This window comes from Symphalangus syndactylus, chromosome 13, assembly GCF_028878055.3.
Source record: "Symphalangus syndactylus isolate Jambi chromosome 13, NHGRI_mSymSyn1-v2.1_pri, whole genome shotgun sequence".
In the NCBI taxonomy this organism is placed as follows: domain Eukaryota; kingdom Metazoa; phylum Chordata; class Mammalia; order Primates; family Hylobatidae; genus Symphalangus; species Symphalangus syndactylus.
The window spans coordinates 32,601,087-32,607,794 of record NC_072435.2 but is presented as its reverse complement, the minus strand read 5'-3'; the positions used below and the strand labels follow the sequence as shown (position 1 = coordinate 32,607,794).

Below are 6,708 nucleotides of genomic sequence, written 5' to 3'. Positions count from 1 at the left end.
TGTAGGCACATGGATGAAGCTGGAAACCATCATTCTCAGCAAACTATTGCAAGGACAGAAAACCAAATACCACAATGTTCTCACTCATAGGTGGGAATTGAACAATGAGAACACTTGGACACAGGAAGGGGAACATCACACACTGGGGCCTGTCGTGGGATGGGGGGAGGGGGGAGGGATAGCATTAGGAGATATACCTAATGTAAATGATGAGTTAATGGGTGCAGCACACCAACATGGCACACATATACATATGTAACAAACCTGCACGTTGTGCACATGTACCCTAGAACTTAAAGTATAATAATAAAAGAAAAGAAAAGAAAAAGTAAAAAAAGTTAGCCTGGTGTGGTGGTGTGCACCTGTAATCCCAATTTCTGGAGAGGCTGAGGCATGAGAATTGCTTGAACCTGGGAGGCAGGGGTGGCAGTGAGCCAAGAGCATGCCAGTGCACTCCAGCCTGTGTGACAGAGAGACTCTGTCTCAAAAAAAAAAAAAAATGAGAGTTGGCTAGGTAAAGGAAAGAAAGTATCAAAGAGAGAAAAGAAGGGAGTTCCTGAGTGCAGGAACACCACTGGGCAATAGCAGGGAAGTGGGAAGGAGAAGCCAAAGGAGGCTAATGTGGATGAGGAAGAGGGTGATGCAATATCCTTCTGAAGAACTAGGCAGGGACTTGTTCATTCCAGATCTCACAGGACTCCTGAGGCACCATCTTCATGGTTGCCAGAGAAGTTGAGTCTGTAGACCCTGACAAAATCTGACTGGACCAGGGATCAGTGGCTAGGTCAAAGATTGTCCAATAGGATCACTCCAGTTTGGATGGTAACTAGTCCAGCCAATCAGCTCTCCCCAGGCATGCGTTCCACTGTCCATGGTTCTGAAGTATCTTTGCAAAATAAGACTGGTGATCCCAATCAACAGGTTGGCCACATAACTCTGTATTAGTTAGCTACTGCCATGTAACAAATCATCACAAACTTAGTGGCTTGAAACAACACTCATTCGTTATTTTCACGGTGTCTTCATCAGGAATCTGGGCAAGATTTATCTGGATTCTATTCTCAGGGTTATACAATCAAGGAGTTGACCAAGCCGTGTTTTCATCTGGAGTCTGGGGAAGAACTGTGTTCAAACTCATTAGTGTTGTTGGCAGAATTCAGTTCCTTGCAGTGTAGAACTGAGGCCCCTGTTTTTTTAGCTCATTGTTAGCCAGGGATCACTCTGCTCCTAGAAGATGTTCTTAGGTTTTTGTCATGTGGCTCTTACCATCTTTAAAGCCAGCAATGACAGGTCAAATCCTTCTCAAGGTCTGAATCTCTCTGGCTTCTGACTTTCTTGATATTTGACTTCTACATTCAGATTTATAGAGTTTGTGTGATTAACTCAGGCTCACCTGGACAATTTCCCTTTGATAAATTTAAGGCCAATTGAGGAAGTGGCTCAATCTGCAGTGTGGTGCAGTGCTGAGGAGCTGAGGCCATGGCCACCTCAATGCCAGACTGTCCAGTGAGCAGCATGGCCAAAGCCATCAGCCAGAGCAGCCTTGGAGCAGAAGCAGCAGCTGCCACCGTTTGCAAAGCCCAGCTGAGCTGGCCTTGGTATTGTCGATGCCACTGAAGAGATTGAAGGAGGAAGACAAAGAACCCCTCATTGAGCTCTGGGTCAAGGCTGTCAGTGATGGTGAAAACATGGGAATCTGCCTTTTTTCCCAGAGATTCCTCGTGATTCTTTAGCTCAAAAGAGTTGTCTTTAGTGTCACAACTGTTGATCTGAAAAAGGAAACCTGTAGATCTGCAAAACAAGGCTCCTGGGAACCACCCACCACTTATAACTTTCAACAGTGAAGTCAAATAAGATTGAGGAATCTCCTGAAGAACTCTTATGTCCTCCCAAGTACTTAAAGCTTTCATCAAGACACCCAGAATCAAATACTGCTGGAATGGACATCTTTGCCAAATTCTCTGCATAGATCAAGAATTCAAGGCCCGAGGTTAATGAAGCATGAGTGAAGGGTCTCTTAAAAACCCTGCAGAAAATGGTGATTATTAAAAAGTCAACAAACAACAGATGCTGGTGAGGTTGCAGAGAAAAAGAAACGCTTTGACACTGTTGGTGGTAGTGTAAATTAGTCCAACCATTGTGGAAGACAGTGTGGTGATTCCTCAAAGATCTAGAAGCAGGAAAAACATTTGACCCAGCAATCCCATTAGTGGGCATATACCCAAAGGAATATGCATCATTCTGTTATAAAGATACATGCACGCATATGATCACTACAGCACTATTCACAATAGTGAAGACATGGAATCAACCCAAATGCCCATCAATGACAGACTGGATGAAGAAAATGTGGTACACATACACCATGGAATACTATGCAGCCATAAAAAGGAACAAGATCATGTCTCTTGCAGGGACATGGATGGAGCTGGAGCAGTTATTCTCAGCAAACTAACACAGGAACAGAAAATCAAATGTCGCATGTTCTCATTTATAACTATGAGCTGAACGATGGACACAGGGAGGAGAACAACACACAATGGGGCCTGTCGGTGGGGCAAGGAGAGGAAGAGCATCAGGAAGAATAGATAATGAATGCTGGGCTTAATACCTAGGTGATGGGTTGATCTCTGCAGCAAATCACCATGGCACACATTTACCTATGTAGCAAACCTGCACATCCTGCACATGTACCCTGGAACCTAAAATAAAAGTTAAAAAAAAAACTGCAAAAACTTATGAATATCTGAATTCTCCTCTCCCTGATGAAAATAGCATGCAGGACACTAAGTTTTCTACACGTAAATTTCTGGATGGCAATAAAATGGCATTAGCTGATTGCCATCTGATGCCCAAACTGCATATTGTCAAAAAAAAAATCACAACTTTGATATTCCAAAAAGAATGACTGGCCAGGCACGGTGTTCATGCCTGTAATCCCAGCACTTTGGAAGGCCAAGGTGGGTGGATCACTTGAGGTCAGGAGTTGTAGACCAGCCTGGCCAACACGGTGAAACCCATTTCTACTAAAAATACAAAAATTAGCCAGGCTTGTGATGGGTGCCTATAATCCCAGCTACTTGGGAGGGTGAGACAAGAGAATACCTTGAACCCAGAAGGCGGAGGTTGCAGTGAGCCGAGATCATACCACTGCACTCCAGCCCTGGCGATAAAGCAAGACTCCATCTCAAAAAAAAATAAATAAAATATAGAAAAAAAAAGGAATGACTGGCATCTGGAGATACCTAATGAATACAAGTAGTAGGGATATGTTCAACAATACCTGTCCCAATGATAAAGAGATTGAAATAGTGACAGAAACAGTTAATGTAGTAATGTAACCAAAAGACTCACCAAGTAAACTTGCATTTATGACAGAGATGTCTTCGTGTCTTCTTAAAATATGCTTTTCCTAACAGACCACTCCTCTTCCTATAGAGGAGAAATTGTATTTAGCACCAACATGAGTTATTCAAGGATTAGGATCAAGGACAGAAAAGGTATAGAAGATATCTTAAAAATAAACACTCCTGGCCAGGTGTGATGGCTCATGCCTGTAATCCCAGGACTTTCAGAGGCCAAGAGAGGCAGATCACCTGAGGTCAGGAGTTCAAGAGCAGCCTAGGCAGCATGGTAAAACCCTGTTTCTACTAAAAATACAAAAATTAGCAGGGCGCGGTGGCACACATCTGTAATCCCAGCTACTTGAATCGCTTGAATCCGGGAGGCAGAGATTGCAGTGAGCCGAGATCACACCATTGCACTGCAGCCTGGGCAACAAGAGCAGAACTCTGACTCCAAAAAAAAAAAAAAAGTGTGTGGCACTATCCCCTCACTCTTTTGCTCCTGCTCTTGCCATGCAATGTGTCTGCTCCACCTTCACCTTCCACCCACCATGACTGTAAGCTTCTTGAAGCCCTCACCAGAAGGAAATGCTGAAGCCACGCTTCCTGCACAGCCTGAAGAACCATGATCCAGTTAAAAGCCTCTTTTCTTTATAACAGGGGTCCCCATCCCCTAGGCCAGGAACCAGTGCTTGTTAGGAATTAGGCCACACAGCAGGAAGTGAGCAGTGGGTGTGCGTGAGCATTACCGTCTGAGCTCCACCTCCTGTCAGATCAGCGGCGGCATTAGATTCTCACAGGAGCTTGAACCCTATTGTGGATTTAGGTTGCATGCTCCTTATGAGAATCTAGGCTGGGTGCAGTGGCTCATCGGCCGGGTGCAGTGGCTCATGGCTGTAATCCCATCACTTTGGGAGGCCGAGATGGGCAGATCACCAGAGTTCAGGGGTTCGAGATCAGCCTGGCCAACATGGCCAAACCCCATCTCCGCTAAAAATACAAAAATTAGCCAGGTGTGGTGGTGCATGCCTGTAGTAGCAGCTACTCGGGAGGCTGAGGCAGGAGAATCGCTTGAACCTAGGAGGCAGAGGTTGCAGTGAGCCGAGATTGCGCCATTGCACTCCAGCCTGGGTGACAAGAGCAAAACTCCATCTCAAAACAAAGAATCTAATGCCTGATGATCTGATGATCTAAGGTGAAACAGTTTCATCCAGAAACCATTTCCTCCTCCCCTGACCTCCACCCCAGTCCGTGGAAAAATTGTCTTCCACGAAACCAGCCCCTAGTGCCAAAAAGGTTGGGAAGCACTGCTTTATGAATTACCCAGTCTCAGATATCCCTTTATCCTTTTTTTTTTTTTTTGAGATGGGGTCTCACTCTGTTGCCCAGGCTGAGTGCAGTACAGTGTGATCATGGCTCACTGCAGCCTTGACCTCTCAGGCTCAAGCAATCCTCCCACTTCAACCTCCCAAGTAACTAGAATACAGGTATGCACCACTATGCCAGGCTAATTTTTAATTTTTTTGTAGAGATGGGGGCTCACTATTTTGTCCAGGCTGGTCTCAAACTCCTGGATGTAAGTGATCCAGGAGGTGGGAGCAACTCAGCCTCCCAAAGTGCTGGGATTACAGGCATGAGCCACCACACCCAGCCAGTCTTCCTTTATAGCAATGCAAGCACAGCCTAATCCAGAGTGTGTTGCTACATGAGACTGACATTTGAATGAGTAGACTAGATAAAGCAGATGACCCTCCCCCATGTGGCCAGGCCCCTTCTCATCCACTGAAGGCCTAAATAGAACAAAAGGCTGAGCAAGAATTTGGTCTCTCCGTCTGATGGCCTTGAGCTGAGATTCTGGACCCTTCCTGCCTTTGGACTTGGATTTGAACTTACACCATCAGCTCTCCTGGTTCTCGGCCCTTTAGGCTTGTGTTCTTGGGACTCTCAGTCGCCATTTTCATGTGAGACCATTCCTTAGAGTAAATCACCATGTGTATATCTTGTCTGTTCTATTTCTCTGGAGAATCCAACTTATACAGGCCCTGTATAACCCAACTTATACAGGCCCTAACCCAACTTATACAGGCCCTAACCCAACTTATACAGGCCCTAACCCAACTTATACAGGCCCTGTATAACCCAACTTATACAGGCCCTAACCCAACTTATACAGGCCCTAACCCAACTTATACAGGCCCTAACCCAGCTTATATAGACCCTTTATAACCCAACTTTTACAGGCCCTAACCCAACTTATACAGGCCCTGCATAACCCAACTTATGCGGGCCCTGCATAACCCAACTTATGCGGGCCCTGCATAACCCAACTTATGCGGGCCCTGCATAACCCAACTTATGCGGGCCCTGCATAACCCAACTTATGCGGGCCCTGCATAACCCAACTTATGCGGGCCCTGCATAACCCAACTTATGCGGGCCCTGCATAACCCAACTTATGCGGGCCCTGCATAACCCAACTTATGCGGGCCCTGCATAACCCAACTTATGCGGGCCCTGCATAACCCAACTTATGCGGGCCCTGTATAACCCAACTTATACGGGGCCTGTATAACCCAACTTACACAGGTCCCAACCCAACTTACACAGGCCCTGTATAACCCACCTTATACAGGCCCTGTTTAACCTACCTTATACAGGCCCTGTATAACCCAACTTATTCAGGCCCTAACCCAACTTATACAGGCCCTGTATAACCCTTATACAAGCCTTAACCCAACTTTTACAGGCTCTAACCCAACTTATACAGGCCACCACATCCAGCTAATTTTTGGTGCTAATTTAATAGTGTGGCTTATGGAGTTAGAGCTATAGCAGGCGGGGTGTGGTGGCCCATGCCTGTAATCCCAGCACTTTGGGAGGCCAAGGTGGGTGGATCACCTGAGGTCAGGAGCTCAAGACCAGCCTGGGTAACATGGTGAAACCTGTCTCTACTAAAAATACAAAACTTAGCCAGGCATTGTGGCTCACGCCTGTAGTCCCAGCTATTTGGGAGGCCGAGGCAGAAGGATCACTTGAACCCAGGAGTTCGATTCCAGCCTGGGCAACACAGTGAGACCTCGTCTCCATTAAAATAAATAAACAATTTTTAAAAATTTTAAGAGCTCTAACAGTTTGGCATGTTGCCTGAATCATGGACCAGAAAGTGACCTACACCAAATGAAGCTGGAATACCAGAACTACCTTGATACACAAAGAAGGGAAGGGATACAGCAGTTAGGATACAAGACTGGGCACAGTGGCTCACACCCGTAATCCCTACACTTTGGGAGGCCGAGGTGGGAAGATTACTTGAGGCCAGGAGTTTGAGGCTGCAGTGAGCCATGATCTTGCCACTGCACTCCAG

The 6,708-nt window shown here is 46.1% G+C and overlaps 1 pseudogene; it reads left to right on the top strand.

The window, feature by feature from the left end:
• The first annotated feature begins 1,234 nt into the window (after positions 1 to 1,234).
• On the top strand, positions 1,235 to 2,908 carry LOC129460175 (chloride intracellular channel protein 4-like; annotated as a pseudogene).
• The last annotated feature ends 3,800 nt before the right edge of the window (positions 2,909 to 6,708 follow it).